General features: G+C 38.3%; 1 long non-coding RNA gene across 1 annotated transcript; it reads left to right on the top strand.

The window, feature by feature from the left end:
• Positions 1-7,949: 7,949 nt before the first annotated feature.
• Positions 7,950-12,489, top strand: LOC141495261 (uncharacterized). Its single transcript, XR_012470711.1, has 4 exons — positions 7,950-8,115; positions 8,550-8,591; positions 10,096-10,210; positions 12,407-12,489. It is a non-coding gene; the product is annotated as an uncharacterized LOC141495261 (long non-coding RNA).
• The last annotated feature ends 4,474 nt before the right edge of the window (positions 12,490-16,963 follow it).

Raw genomic sequence — 16,963 nt, forward strand, 5'->3', positions numbered from 1 at the left:
GCAGGTCTGATCTAAACTCTGGAAGCAGCTGTGACCTGCTGATTCCATGGAAAGAGGGTAGTAGTCAGAAATAGTGAGTTGTGAAAGGAATTAGGACAGAGGAGTAGTGAAGCCTTTGCTAGTTCTGAAGCTGGTAAATGGGACAAATTGAAGCTGCTTATTTGCTATCTGATTCAAACCTTATTGCCAGATAGGCCAGCATCTTGAACCTCTTGTCTCTTCTAACCTTTTTGAGATTCATGACTTGACCTGAATCCCCTTCCAGATACTAACATCTACTTCTGCCTCCTCTCAGGCTCACAAAATCTCAGAGCTGGATGGTACCTCAAGGGGTTTTAAATATTGTGGTCCAAGAATCAGTCTCAGCTATTTTATTAGTTACTTAACCCCTTTGCTGAGGATAAGAAACCTGGGGGGAGGTGGTTCTCAGTATTGGTAGAACAGTTTAATTGATTACCTCCCAAGGCTGTTTGCATTTGCTTTACTTGGGACTGGAGGGGTCCTGTAATTTTATTTAACCAATCTGTATATTGACTTAGTATGTTTTCTTCTTGGTTGTCTGTGTCCTTTCTCTGATCTAAAACATGTTGGCTGGCATCAAGGATGCCTTTGAGTTGAAAATCTTGGTTCCTGCAGAGGGACTTGGGTAGAAATATAAGGCTTATTAAATTCTACAAAGAAACATTGCATGGCTATTAACCTCACTTAAGAGGGCTAAAGTAGGAGGTTAGGCGATCCCTTGCTCCTATTCCCTAACATTGCCCTTTCAGTTTACCTCTATGTTCAGTCTCCTGACTCTAGATGCCCAAACCTCCCCAGTACAGCTCTCTTCTTCCTGTTAACTCCCCTGAAACTTTGGGTTCACCCTAGCCCCTATCATTTCCTCAGTCACCATCCTTTCCCTTTCCAGTCATTACCTTTCTCCTCCCAGACTTCAGACCTTTGAAAATGGCATCTCAAACTCTCCTTCATCTTCTATCCTTTCCTCCTCTCTTTGTTTGAATAAATTCAAACTTGGCTTTTCCCCTTGAGGGATAATGATTGTTTGCTTTCTCCCCTCTCCTATCCTCAAATCTTCCATATGACCATACTTAATGAGGAAATGGCAGACTTCATCTCTCCATGGCTTATTTCCATGCCATAATGACTTCTCATTTGAAGTTCATGCCATTTGATTTTCCCTCTTTATTTCTTGTCACTTCTCTATTTATTTCCAGAATACAACCAGTCTCAATGACTGTCAGCATAAAGCTCATGGTTTTCCTCTTCTTTCTTGTTTGCCACTTATCTTTCAGAGATATCTCAATGACATTGATGATGACCTTTGTTTCCAATTTCTTGAATCTCAACTCCTGTGGCTCTATTTTCTTTTTACTTCAGCTACTCAAGGTTGGTCTATCTTTCAAAACTGCCATTGCAAAGTTCTTTCAGTACTTCCAAGTATTTAAACAAGTGCATTTTCTATCCTTGTCTCCTAATTCTTTACTTTTTACAAAATCTTCTTTCCTGGACTTTTCACCCCTCTGTTCTCCTTTTACTTCTCTTTTTATTTTTATTTTTATTTTATTAAAACTTTGCTTTGGATCATAGTTAGTTGTATAATTGTATAATTGTCTTTCTCAATAGAACTGTAAGATCATGACAAGTTCTCTCTGATTTTTCATATTTACACAAATCCCTTGGCTTTAAATCTCATGGAGGAATAGGACTGCAAAAAGGTAGAGAATAGATTGACTATCTTCTTAGAGTTTTTGCTTGTTTTGCTGCTGCCTTTTTGAATTTAGATTTAGAAGTGACTGGAGACAGGAAGCTAGAAGATCCAAAGTGTCAGGATCAAATGCCAAGCACTGAGACTTGAGTCCCTTTGAAACTTGTTGTAGATAAGTCAGAAGCTAGGAGAACCCCACTTTGTCATTGAAGAAATGAGTGGGGCATGTTGACAAGAGGATAAAACAAGTAGAACAAGCTTTCTATTAGCTTAAAACTCATCTTCCTGGTGACTGAATGGATAAAATTATTCTTGGTAGCCCTCCACCCTGAAAAATGATTCTGTTTTTCTACTTCTGATAGCAAATGGCTATCAGAATGTTTCCTTACAATTTATTTTTTATGCTCAATTTACTCACGTAAACAACTTATTTTTTTATGAAGCTAGTTCCCTCTGTTCCCTCTCTCATCTTTATTTAAAGAAGCAACCAAATTAATAATGTAATTATTAATTAATAAAGTAATCACCAAATTCTTTTTTGGTATCACTGGCAAGGAATTTGGGAAGAGGTTTGATAACTTTCTTTTTTTTCTTTTTTTTTAAATGTTTATTAAAGATATTATTTGAGCTTTACAGTTTTCCCCCAATCTTGCTTCCCTCCCCCCACCCCCACCCCACAGAGAGCACTCCGTCAGTCTTTACTTTGTTTCCATGTTGTACCTCGATCCAAACTGGGTGTGATGAGAGAGAAATCATATCCTTAAAGAGAACAGAATTCTCAGAGGTAACCAGATCAAACCATAAGACATCTGGGTTTTTTTTTCCGAATTAAAGGGAATAGTCCTTGTACTTTGTTCAAATTCCACAGCTCCTTATCCCGATACAGATGGCACTCTCCTTTGCAGACAGCCAAAAATTGTTCCCAATTGTTGCGCTGATGGAATGAGTGAGTCCTTCAAGGTTGATCATCACCCCCATGTTGCTGTTAGGGTGTACAGTGTTTTTCTGGTTCTGCTCATCTCACTCAGCCTCAGTTCATGCAAATCCCTCCAGGTTTCCCTGAAATCCCGTCCCTCCTGATTTCTAATAGAACAATAGTATTCCATGACATACATATACCACAGTTTGCTAAACCATTCCCCAGTTGAAGGACATTTACTGGATTTCCAATTCTTTGCCACCACAAACAGGGCTGCTATAAATATTTTTGTACAAGTAATGTTTTTACCCTTTTTCCTCATCTCTTCAGGGTATAAACCCAATAGTGGTATTGCTGGGTCAAAGGGTATGTGCATTTTTGTTGCCCTTTGGGCATAGTTCCAAATAAGCTCTCCAGAAGGGTTGGATGAGTTCACAGCTCCACCAACAGTGTAATAGTATCCCAGATTTCCCACATCCCTTCCAACAATGGTCATTATCCTTCCTGGTCATACTGTTGATAACTTTCTTAATGGAGCTTCATGAAGTAGGAGGGAGGAGAAAGAATGATTTTTTTGATTTGGGGATGTCTAAAAAGCAAGAAAGACATTCATACATATCATACATATATATCAATATTTTTATAAAATCATAAAAATCATACTGTACATTATGACACAAAGATAAACTTTCCATAAGTTTTTATAAAATAGGGATTATAGAAGCTGTTCACAAGCTCTCTACTTAAAAGGCAATTTAAGTGATCACTAAATCTATGTCTGGCCTTAAGGATGACATACATTTGAGATTTGGGGAAAAGTTTGAACACACACAGAAAGACACACAAAAACACCCTTTCCTGGACAAGTAAGTAAGAAGACTTAATACAATTTATACAGTACTAGTCCAGGGCAAAGTTAATTTCCCCACAAAATAGGGGCAGATCTGGTTCCAATACAGGGAACTCCTAAACCAAACTACCACCAAAGAAGTCAGTATTTTCCCTATTGTTAGCAATCAGAAAGCTTCAAGCACAGCCAGTATATAAGAGTATGGAACTTAAGTGAACTAGATTCTTTCCTCCCTTCCCTTCTTCCCCCTTTCCCCCTTCCTCCCTCCCCTTCCCCTTTTCCCTCCCTTCTTTCCTCCCTCCCTTTCTCCCTTCCTTCCTCCGTCCCTTCTTTCCTTCCTTCCCTTTCTTTTTCTTCTTTCTCTTTTCTTTCTCCTTTTTTCTCTTCTTTCTTTTCCTCCTCTCTCGTCCCTATTTTCTACTTCTCCCCCTCCTATTCCCCTCTCCTTACCTCCCCTTGTTGCCCTCTCTTTCCTGCCTCCTCCTTTTCTTCCTCCCCCTTCCTTCCCTAAGGGGTCATCCATCATCTGTTTCAGACAGAACTTTCATACATCTTACTGTATCCACAAAAGTTTATGCAATACTGGTTCTTCTTTTCTTCTCCCTTTTCTTCCCCCTCTCCCCTTCCCCCTCCTTGCCAAGACAGAGCCCACACCTTATTTCATATCTTCAAAGTATTTATGCATACTGATTTTTAATAAATTATAATTCTGTTTAAGAAAAGTATTAAGTTGCTTATTTTATTATGTGTCAGACAAAATTTAATCCAGTTCCCAGATGCTAACTATTGAATTGAGTAAGACTTAATTTTATACCTTTCAGCTGGAGCTGGAAGTAGACGTTTTGGTGTTTGTTTTTTGTTTTCGAAAGACACTGGGGTTGTGACTTGCCCAAAGTCACGCAACTAGGTAATTATTAAGTGTCTGAGGTCACATTTGACCTCAGATCCTCCTGACTCCAGGGCCAGTGCTCCATCCATTGCCCCTGGAAAGTTTTTGAAGGTTAATTGTACAAAATATACTTGCTAGCCTGCAATAACCCTATTGTCAAGAGAATGATTGAGCATAGTGTGGAGGAAAAGCACTCTTAGACTCTCTTCTCCTTTCTGCCTCCCCCAAGTATTTCTTTTTTAATTCTGGATTATCAGTGACAAATCAAAAGATGCTAAGGAGTTAAGTTTGACTGACAGGCAATTTGAATATAATTAGTCACAATCACTGTTCTAGAAAAGTCAACTTGCAATGTTTGCCAGGTCAGTAGAGTCACTATCCTTAAAAAGCAGATTCTATACACTTTAGAAGTCAAGGATTGACACCTTCCCCCCTCCCCCCCAAGTCTTTTTCAATTTAGCTACTTAGAGAACAACCTGTGTAGTATGGGTCACATTATCCTTTCACCCTGTGGTTGAGAAGGCAGTTTGAGATGCTTCTGTTAGGTAGGGATACCATGATGCCAATCAAATTTGAAGGTCAGAAAAAGGAAGAAGTACCTTATTCATAATATATTTATACTTTGACCGGTCACAGTGTCAGCTCTTGAATCCTTAGGCTCATAATTTAAGCTTCTACTCTGTCATTAGGGCTTGACACTTTCATTAGTTCCTATTAAATTGAAGTAATAGTTGTGAAAACAATTGCCTATCCAGGGGAGTTTAAACTTGGCCTTGGTGGGTTATAAATTGTAGTTAATAAGATTAGAAATGCTCACATCAGAAGACCCTTAAGGGTTTGACTTTTTCTGTCCTTGCCAGTCTCCTCTATCATTCTCTCCTTGCTTTCACCCCAAGGAGTTTTTTTGTCTTTTTCTCTGAATTTCCCCCACCCTTCTCGCCATCCTTCAAAGTATGTTCAGCAATAGTGGGCAACACCAGACAGTTAACACTCCTAGCATCCTAGAAGTCCAAGAGTCTTACCTAGTTCTGACAGATATCTGCTTTACTTTCTTGAAAGCTTTTTTTTTTGTAAGACAGACCACATATTTGATAATCCAATTCAACATACAGGTTTTTAAATTCTCTCTATACATATAATTCCTCCATGTGTTTGGATGTGTGAAAATATCTTCCTTTGTAGCATTCTAATTCTTAATATTTTATATAATTTTTCCTTGAGATTGCATTCCTGTATTCTCCCTCCCCATGTGAATCTAATATATATTACATTATATTAAAATTTGCTATTTTTTCTCATATGGGAGGGAGAGAGTTTTTGGGTTCTGACCCAAATTAGTGAAAGCCATACCATGTATGGACTAAGAAAAGGGGAAAATTTGGTGAAATTCTTTATTCATTTAGTTTTCTTCTTTCCTATTGTGTGATGTTTCATAAAGTTGAGAAGTCTGAATCTGACATGATTTTTTAAAAAATATTTTTACCAACATTTAAAATTTGACTTAAAATTTTTAAGTGGAATCTTTCTAAATCATATATGGAAATGTTTTACATGATTGCACATCAGATTGCTTACCATTTTCAGGGAAAGGTGGGTGAAAGGATAAGAATTTGAAAACTTAAAAATTGTTTTAACATGTAATTGAGGGGAAATTACAAAAAAACTAGGGATATTGAATCACAATATATGTCTTTGGGCCACTTAGCCATTTATTAACAGTCTAAATTTATTTCCCATTTACATTTTAATATGGTTCAGGTTATACTCATGTTTATGCTTTGTGTATAATAGAAATTATGTCAGAGGGACAATATGAAGTGAATCTTGAAAGGAAAAAAATTTAATTCAAAAAACTCCCTAGTTGATTGGTGAGATAATAGGTAAATTTTAAGGAATAATTTGTTACTAATTATCTAATATTTTCGATACCTGTTAAACACAATTTTGCTTTTTGATTTCTTTGACCCCTTTGAGTGGGAGAAAGAGAGAGATCTAAATCCCAAAAACCTACAAACAAAACCCCCAAAAAACAAAATGGTGATTTTCTTGGTTTCACAACAGTGACCTTTATTATCTTGGGGTGGAAGTGAAATGGCAGAATCATCAACGGAGGTTAACCTTCCATTTTCCATTTATATTTTAAGAGGTCGTGTAGAAATCACCATTGATATGTGTTCCTGTAAAAAGTTCATTTTCTTCCTTCCTAGCTTTCAAATTGGTCTTCTCATCAGTGAGACAGAAAACCAATGTCAATGGGATGGGGGCAGAGGTGGGCTGGGGGGGGGGTGAGGTAAGATGTTAGAATATTTCTCATTACAAAAGGGGCATAGATGATCAAGTCTCCTCAGGACTGAGATGGAATCCAAAAAAGCAGGTCTAAACACAATCTCCAGGTTCTTATCTCTCTCTCTCTCTCTCTCTCTCTCTCTCTCTTTTATAATTTTTACTATAAATGTACTTTGAGGTTGATATTTATTGATAAATTTAGGGACTTGACACCATCATGGCTTCTCCATTGACTTAAGACACAACCAGAAAAATAGATCTCCATAGTGAGACATGATAGATATTATCTCATACATCTAGAGGGGCACAGGTGCCACTTGAAGGTCAAGATTAGGTCTTCAAAACCAAGGCTTGAATTTCCTTTAGGAATCCTCAAAATATTTGAGGTAAGATGCCCAAGAGTTAAGAAGACAGTTGGAGAGGAGAGGAGAAAGAGATAGAGAACAGCAGCCTTTTGGGATGAGGAGACCAAGAGTAGCTAGCCCCTCCAGTACCTGCTTGTTTCTTTCTTTCATATTTTGACCTGCCTTCTTGGCCTTTTTTGCTACCCCTGTTGCCTTCCTTCTTTTAGGGCAACTTCTGGAGTGACAGGAATGATAGGGGGGACTGAATATGGGAATGGGATTGGGATGTGGATCAATGGGAGTGTGCTGTCCCAGTATGATAATTCCTGGGTGGACTAGAGCTTGGACTGGAGCTTCTACTGTGACTCCTGCTTTGATTCTGGCTGTGAGTCTGGCTCCTGTTTTGTCTTGGACTCTCTTGCCTAGATTTGCTTTGGTTCTGGCCCTGAGCAGTAAGGAGTGCCTGCATCTTTGGTGCCCAGGAACACAAGTGAAGGTCAAAGGCAACCTACTCCTCTCCTCTCCTGTCTGGTCTGGCTTTACAGAGGAAGGTGTTTTATAGTTGAGGGCCATTGTTAGCCAGGATAGAGTCCTGGATTGTGATGTCAGTGGGAAGGTGGAGGTGGGCACCAGGCAGCTGGAGCAATGGGGAGAGTAGAGGGGCTTAGGGTGTAGAGGGAAGAGAAAGGCATGGGTCTTGAGAGGATGAGAAATAATGGTCATGTCCTCATTTGGGGAAAAAATGTTTATCTCAAGGGTTGTAATCTGAACAAAACAGCAAGTGAAGGACTAGAGTGTAGAGGCAACTTTTACAGGCCTGCTCTTCAATGCATCAGAGCCTGGGCCTACCATCACTATCTCTGGTATAAAAGAAACATAAGCATGTTAATATTTTATCATTAGGGTATAATCTTTGCTGAATAGAAAAGATTAAGGAACATAACATAGGTTGTTCACCATCCCTACCCCCTTGCACAGAAAAACCTGGTGGTCACCAAGGGTTACCCTGACCCTTCTACCCTTGTTCTCCCTGGGGCCACTCCCCTTTCTCCAGTCCTTGAATCATCCTAACATCCATTTGGTTTCAGTCAGGGCCAGAAGGAAGATACAAGCATTAGGGTATGTTCCTCCTCTTCCCCTACCTTGATGAGTTGATTGTTCATTCTTATAGCTTAGATGAGATAGGAGTCAAATTAATGTCTTCTGATGATATATGTTGAACTACCAGTTCAATTGTTCTGCTACTGCCTCCTAAGGTTCTCTAGGTTGATGCTTGCCTCTACCCCCAAACCCCCCCAAATTCTGACCTTACAAATCTGTCTAGGTAACTGTTCTGGGTCTTGCTATCTATTTTGCCTTTATGCCCTTAGGACATTTGTGTCTTCCCATTTGAATTTATAGTAGAGTGGCCCTTCTGGGAGGACAGACTGCCTTCTCAGCCACTTACTCCAACTTCTCTCTAGGCCTTTGTCTCTTATTAAGTGGTTCTATAGCTCTATAAAGTTTTTTTCTGACTCTAAAGCTTTGTGGTACCTCTTGTTTTTCTACCTCAGGTTCTCCACCATTTAATCAAAATGATCTCTCTTCCTTCCCTGGTAAGGACAATTTAGATATAATCCTTTTTTTCTTTTTTTGTTTTTGCAGGCAATGGGGTTAAGTGATTCACTCAAGGTCACAGAACTAGGTAATCATTGTATCTGAGATCAGATCTGAACTCAGGTCCTCCTGACTCCAGGGCTTGTGCTCTATCCACTGCACCACTTAATTGTCTCCTGTCTTCAAAAGTATGAGTAATTCTTATTTGTGTCTAGAAGGTAGGAATAGTGTTTGAGTACACTTTAAAAAGCGTGGTGGAATATTAGGGTCAGGCAGATTTAGAGTTGCCAGGAAGACCTGAGTTCAAATTCAGTCTCAGACACTTACTACTTCTGAGACTATGGGAGACAAATCCACTTAATGCTGCTTGCCTCAATTTCCCTATCTGTACTATAAAATGATCTGGAAAAGAATATAAAAAACCATCCCTAGGATTTTGGCCAAGAAAACTCCAATTGGAATCACAAAGATTCAAACATGACTAAGATGACTAACAAAAGAGTTGAGGGCCCTCCTATGCTTATTGCTTCCAGACACCCCCCACCCCTCCAGCTTCTGTCTCACTCTTTCTCTGCAAGTCCATCCGCTTGTCTATCTCCCTCTATAGGCTCTTGTAGTGTATGGGATTTGGGGGTCACCAATTAAAGATCAAAATTGAGGGTTACCGAAAGACAAAGGAATTTGTGTGCTCCCTGGGATTTCAAAACTGCTCAAGAGTTATTATAAAATACTGCAAAGCAAACAGGTTAAAATTTCTCTCCTGTCATCTTTCAGTAACCCTTGATTTCTATCTTTAATTGGCCACCCCAAATCCCATTGGTAACACTGACCACTAGGATATGGATTCCTTCCCAGAAAGGAACTTGCTTATAAAAGGAAATGACTATTGTCAACACATTCATTTCTATGCTATTCATTTCTTTTTTGGGGGGTGGTTTGCAATGCAAATGGAGTTAAGTGGCTTGGTTAATTATTAAGTATCTGAGACTGGATTTGAACCCAGGTACTCCTGACTCCAGGGCCAGTGCTTTATCCACTGTGCCACCTAGCTGCCCCTATGCTATTCATTTCTAAGGGCAAACTCTTGGAATAAGAATAAAAGGGAGGAGACTGTGGGTAGGGAAATCTGAGTCAGATAAAAGCTGGCATGCAGAATTGTTAAACAATGAATTAGTTTCTTTACATGGGGAAAAGTGGAATCTCTTTGAACAGCTTTTAAAAAGTGGCTCCCTCTTATCTCTCACTCACTTATATATGCATATCCAGAAATGGGCACTATAAGCCCATTTGACTCATCTGGGACCTTGTTTTTTTAATTTCTAGGGTACATATTAAGTGTCATGTAGACTCTTATTCTCTTGAAAAGCTATAATTAGAAACTTTTAGCTTGGATAAAAATTCAAGAAGGGACAAGGAAGGAGTATCATGACAGTGATAGAAGAGGAAAAGTCTGACCCATAGGTGAAATTTCACACCAAAAGGATATCAATATTTGTTCTCTAGATCTAGTGCGACCTTTTAGAGGATGGAGAGAATGATAGACCCTAAGAAGGGGTGTATCACAACAAGTGGAACCTCCCCTGCCCGAGGTCCAAGAAGCCAGCAAATGATATTTCAGGTATGATGAGGCACCAGGATGATAGTCTCTGAAATCTCATGAAGAGAAAACAGCATTCACTAATCCCCAAGGAACAAGGCAATACCGCCCCCCCCCCACCGCATACACAAACACCCCACCACCACACACACACACAGTGCAAAGCCCTAGCAAAGAAAGCCCAGAGCTCTAACTCATCTCCAGTCAGGTAGTGTCTTATTCTTGACCTGCTCAGTTCTGAACCCCAAAGTCCATAGGGACTCGTTTCTAACCAGGCCAAGAAGTGCGTGAGCAATGAAATTCCTTGGAGAAGTCTTTTATTGTTGTTTTCCAGAATGGGTTTCTTCTTTATTTGTACAATTTACATCCATTCTTCAGTTCTGGGTGACTCTGATGGTCGGTCAAATTGTGGCTGGGAAAAGTAGACTGCTATACCTTTGGAGGGAATCTGGTCTTCCTTTTGACTAGTAGAACAGCAATTCCTCTGGGGAGGTCTCCTCCATCAGGAGAAGTTTTCCTTTGAATTTTGGAAGATCTTTCTGATCTTCCTCTGATGATGATGATGATGATGACAAAGAAAAGTTTTCCTCAAAGACACAGGTCAACAACTTCTTCAGAAAATACTTATATTTCTGGCCCTGCATAATCCCTAGCTTGTACAGCTGGAGTCCATCACTCACACCTAAATCAACTCACCACCTCTTCCAAGGATGGTTCTTGATTTTCCCTGGAGCTTGAACTGAGAATGGGTGGAGGAAAGCAATAGATATGAGGGAGGGGTATGAAAGACCCACATCACAAATTAAAGTGATCTGCTTCTCTCTCTCACTCACCTTTGCTCTACTTCTCATGACTACTCAGATGACTCCCTCATCTCAACTCAATAAAATGACAAACTCATTCTCATTTTCTCAATTGTGAAGAATGAATTTTGCCTTTCTAATGTGTGTGTGTGTGTGTGTGTGTGTGTGTGTGTGTGTGTGTGTGTGTGTGTGTATATATATATATATGTATATATATATATATATATATATATATATATATATATATATATATTTAACTTGTATTCCTGTAACAAGTGATTGGAAATTCACCTTTCCCTTAAAGCCCCTTTTTAAAGAGAATAGAAGGTGAGATCTAGCTTTCATTAACATTTAACTTTAATGAAGACTAATTTAGCAATTAAAAAGCAAGCTTACAACTCCCTTAATTGTGAACAGAACAGTGGCTTACCTTCTTAAACCCATTCAAGAACCCCTTCAGATATGCTTTGCCAGACTGCTGCCCCCCCATCCTAGTTTGGGAGGATGGCCATCCCCTTCTTAGATTGAACAAACCAGAGATGACCTTTCAGATCACACATTCTGATGGACAAGGTTATTTAAGTACAACAGTAGACATCCATTTTTGGGAATGTTTGGTTCTGTAGCTAGACACACACACACACACACACAAACACACACAAAGAGAAAGACAGACACACCCCACACCAATACACACACTACACACATACACACAAACACACAAAAACACAACCTTGACAAAGGCTTCAACTTAAGAGAAATAACAAATGTGCTGTTATTCTAATTACCTTTGCAACAGGTTGAAACTTGGTGAAGTCTCCTAATATTGGGGAATCTTTTTACACAAAAATCCACCAAATTTGTATATGATAAAGCCTCCATTAAAATTTATTCTGATGTCTGTCATTATGTGTGCATGCATGAACCTTTTTTTTGAAGGAGGTTATGTTAGTCTAAAATGAAGCTATAAAAGAGACTGCTATGTTAGAGAGTATATACTGTATATTTTGGATGATATTCTTTCTGATGCCTTTGAATTGATGTCCCCATTAGGTTTAGAGAGAATAGTCACCAAATTGCTACCTATAATGATTATTAATTTTTGATGCAGATCAATTCCATAAGACAAATACATTAGATAGGTATCATTGGAGAAATAAACATAATCATAGAAATGTGAGTTCTTTTAGGCTTCTACTAATATGACCTACTTTTCTTAGCTAATTCTTAGGAAATGCTTCAAGGATTGAATTGAAATGAAATTAGGGGAGATTAAAAAATAAACCAATTTCTACCTCCATCCCAGTTGAAGGAAAGCTCTGGGTATAAATGTCTTTGCAGTCTAGGAAATTTTGTTTTGTTTCTAAGAGCATCAGAGTTACTGTTTTCTTTTTCTGGATCTTTTCTCCCAAAGTACAAGGTAGGACGAGGAAGAGTTGTTTGGGGAAAAGGAGAGTATGCTGGTAAAATGTTCAACAATTGAGCTCTCCAAAAAGGAAAATTACCAAAAAAAAAAAAACCCCACCAAAATACAAAAGGTTTGTAAATTTAATCTGTATTGTTCATGTGTTATTCTCTATCTCTTTCTTAAGACTAAGATGATAATCATCAACCACAAAAACACCAAATTTGTAGCCCATTTGTGATTTCCAAGGTATAAAGATGTTCATATGAAAATTTATCTGGAAATATGCAAAGCAATACAACAAGGTCTTACAGTTTTTCCTCTGGCATTTCAGACAAAAATACTCAACATCTTGGCTTTTAAAGTTCAAATGAAACATTCTGTAAAACTTTGAAACCTTGATTTTTTAAAAAATTTTATTTATTTAAGGCAATGGGGTTAAGTGACTTGCCAAGGTCACACAGCTAGGCAATTATTAAGTATCTGACTGTGGATTTCAACTCAGGTCCCCCTGACTCCAAGGGCCAGTGCTCTATGTATTGTGCCAACTAGCTGCCTGAAACCTTAATATTAAAAGGTGAATTCATTATAATCACTGATAAAGGGAGAGGAAAAGTAGGAAATACTTCCACTTCTCCATCTTATTCTAACTCCTTCAATTGAACAGATAAGGTTAATTAAAGGTTGGTTGACTATAGTATCTACACTTGCTTAGCTATGTAGCATAGGGAATAGGATCGAAGTCAGGAAAACCTGAGCTTAAATCTGGTCTCAAAGTTATCCAATGTATTGACCATGGACAAAATCACAATCTCTCTGCCTGCCTCAGTTTCACCTACAAAATATGAATAGTAGGGTTATTGTAAGGATCAAATGAGATAAATTGTAAACTTAGCAGAGTGTCTGGCTATATTGAATATAATTATTAAGTATTAGAGGCACTAATTTGAACCAAGGTTCTTTGATTCCAGAACCCATTGGTACTTCATGATGCTTCTATATATGAAAAATAAAGGTGTTTTGCTTTTGTTTTCCCCTAGCCTGGTGCATGATACATTCAGGGAAATAGGGTAGAGAATGACAGTTTGAAGACCCTGTAACATTTGGTACTCTGATACCAAACTAATCATAGAACTTTTAAAAACAATGCTTTTATCCTGAACTTTTTTGTGGAATATATGGAGAGAGAAATCTTGCGGGGGGGTTAAAATTCAACTGTCTTTAACATTGATCCTTTTGGGGGGATCTATTCCTTTGGCTAATATGATGAAGATCAGAGGTAACTTTTTTTCCTGCTAAAAATATCCATTGATTTTCCACCTCTTTTTCCCAAAGAGACTTGAAAACTGAAGCTGAATCTAGATCTTTAGAATTTGGTGGTTCGATTTCCTTAGCTTGGAACAGAAACCCAATTAAAATATGAGGAAAAAATAAAATCAAAGGCTAGTTTTGTCCTTACTAGATTACCCTGAAGGTTAGGCTCTAACCTTTAACCTTTTTTATCTCAATCTCTCTTTGCCTAGGAAAAACTCTGAACCATCCACTGTCCTTGCTCAAGCAGGCAAGTTAAGGTGACTGAGAAAGCTTCTTAGGTGCAGATGCACATATAAAGTGGGTCTGACAATGAGTGATATTCAGGATTTATTGACAGATGACAGACATTTGGCTACTTGGATTCATTAGCTTCTCTCAGACCTTAGTCACTGAGTGGAAATCTTGGGGGTTTTGATGTTGTTGTTGTACACTGAATAACTTGAAGGGGAATGAAGATTTGTTTTTGCTTTTTAACTCCCAAGAAGTAACATCTGTTATGGTGAGTTTATCTCCTCCTATCAGAAAGCCTTCTATATCCTCCTAAGTAAAACATACACAGTGCTTAGTGAGGAACTTTGGCCCTCAAGCTAGCTTCTAAACTATTCAAGTTATCTGGGCAATCAAAGACTTTATGATTGAGAATTAGAAATTAATGGACATACTACCTCTCCTTTACCTCCCTTGGAACTGAACCTTTCTGCTCCCATAGAGTCGTTCACTTCTCCCAAAGATTTGGGTGCTTCTCCACTGTTCTTGGCCTCTCCTTCTCCAAAGTGTGAATGAGTTTTGGCTTGGATTCAGGCTCCCAATGAATCTTTGTAGTGCCAGGTGCTATGCTGTTTTGGGGCTGAGTTGAAGCTGCCAACCTGCTGTTCCTGGTGTTACTATAGTTTTGTCCAAATGGGGTTCTCCTCCCAAGCAAATATATAAAGGTGTTTTGTCCACTATGACCCATGTGGGGTGGGTCTCTTACTAACACTGTAACTTCACAGTCCTTTCCCGAATGATGAGCTCATATGCCTGACAAGGATTTGGTGGTGGAAAAAAGGGAAGTGGTTCCTATACACAGAGTAGAAAAAGATGGAATATTTTTACTAAAACTTTCCTTTGCTTTAGAATCATTAGCTATAGAGTAGAAGGGAGCTCAGAAGACAATCAGAAACCATCCACAGCTCAACTCATCCTTTATTTTTAAAAATGCATTATATAGATATCTTGATATGTTTTTACATCTCAAATATACCTATTATATATGTCAAATCATACGTTATTTAACATAATATATACATATATACATATATAGGCAGATATAAGTAAGCAACTAAATTGTACAGTAGATAGAAGGGGTTAGGATCTGAAGCCAGGAGGAACTGAATTCAAATCTGTTCTCCACAGTTACTGGTGACCCTGAGCAAGTCACTTGAACGTATTTACCTTAGTTTCCTTGAGGAAATGGCAAACCACTTCAATTTTTTTGCCTAGAAAACCTCAAAAGTGGTTAAGAAATAAGGTGGTTAAAGAAATAGACATCATTGAAACAACCGAAAAATATTTATGTGCATAATGTACACACACATATACATATATATCCCTTTCTCTCAGAGATATCCCTTATGACAAGTTTTTTAAAAAATTAGCAAAATAAAACATCAAGTTGAGATTTTATAGAGAGCTCTATAACTACATAGTCTACACACCTCTACAAAACAGGGAATAAGAATGCGGGTGAGGGTATGAGGCATGAGATTCTCATGTTTTCTTTGGATACAAGATGACAATTTTAGAATATTTAGTTGCTTTTCATGTTAATCTCTTTTGACTTCAGAAAAGTGAAAAGTTCACCATAAAAGTAGAGTGAAGGAGGTATTTCATAATTTTTCTTACTCCAGAGCTGGGTTTCAAACTAGCTCTGGACCGAGAAAAAATATCAAATACCTCGCCTCTCCTCCCACTACCTTCCCCACACTCAATCCCATCTGTCCTGCTTGCCCAAAACTTAGAGCTAAGAGCCCCCAAGAGAATAATGGACAGACTCCTTGCTAATTCCATATCTCCTTCTCCCCCACTTAAAGTACAGTAGAGTAACGCTAGCTGAAAGCACCTACAGCTGAGTCTGAGGTAGAAGGTGATAACAGAAATCAAGTGGCTTGCCAGTTCAGTCTAGCAAATAGGCACATAATACAATCATGTTGAGGTGGTCAGTCTGTATCCAAACTATAGTTGATAAAGAATTTGCTTTAAAGTAAGAAGGACCTGAATTCAAAATTTCACCAAACAAAATGATTACAAGATACATACATTGCTGTGTGATCCTAAAGAAGTTACATAACCTCAATGACCCAAGCAACTTCTCAGATTTATTAACAAGAAAATCAGGTGCCAGGTGCTATAAAAAATTATAGATCACTGATTTTAAAAATAACATCATTGCTAGGCTCAAGCTCATAGGTGGTTTGATCCCCCTTGGGTACCTCTATCAATACAACAGATCAAAAACCCTATGTGAGGTAAGAGTTGTTGTTTACACATTTTGTATACAAAGGACAGAATCTGAAGTCTTGATTTGATTCATTTGAATTCAGTTCAAAGGATCATTAAAGGAACGGGATTCATAGATCATTGATTGAAGCCATCTACACCAGATCCCTTCACATTTTATAGTTGAGATGAGAAAACTGAGTGAGGATGGTCAGAGTGGCTAGGGAAGCTGGGTGCCTGAGGTCATGTAAATATTTTAATCCTTAGATTTGAATCCAGTCCCTCTGATTTTCCACAGTAAGAGTTCTTTATTAACTATTACCCTCCTTAATTCAATTAGATTCAATTCAATTCCAAGTATATGTATAAAGCAAATTATATGTGTTTCCCCTGAACCTATGTGATTACAAAGACAAAACAAAGTAGTCCTGGTTCCTCAAGGAGTTTACAATCAAGAATGTTTTTCTAGGGGCGCCTAGGTGGTATAGTGGATAAAGGACTGGTCCTGGAGTGAGGAGTACCTGAGTTCAAGTCTGGTCTCAGACACTTAATAATTACCTAGCTGTGTGGCCTTGGGCAAGCCACTTAACACCATTCACCTTGCAAAAATGTAAAAAAAAATGTTTTTCTGTAAATAACTGGAAAGCTATACTACTTTCACTTCAAGATCATGAAAATCATATATAGTTCCCTTCCAAATACTTCCCTCCCATCATGATTTCAATGCATCTTCAATCTTGAATCAGCATAAGAAATTAAATGGGAATTTCTGGA

This window comes from Macrotis lagotis, chromosome 8 (assembly GCF_037893015.1).
Source record: "Macrotis lagotis isolate mMagLag1 chromosome 8, bilby.v1.9.chrom.fasta, whole genome shotgun sequence".
Classification (NCBI taxonomy): Eukaryota; Metazoa; Chordata; class Mammalia; order Peramelemorphia; family Peramelidae; genus Macrotis; species Macrotis lagotis.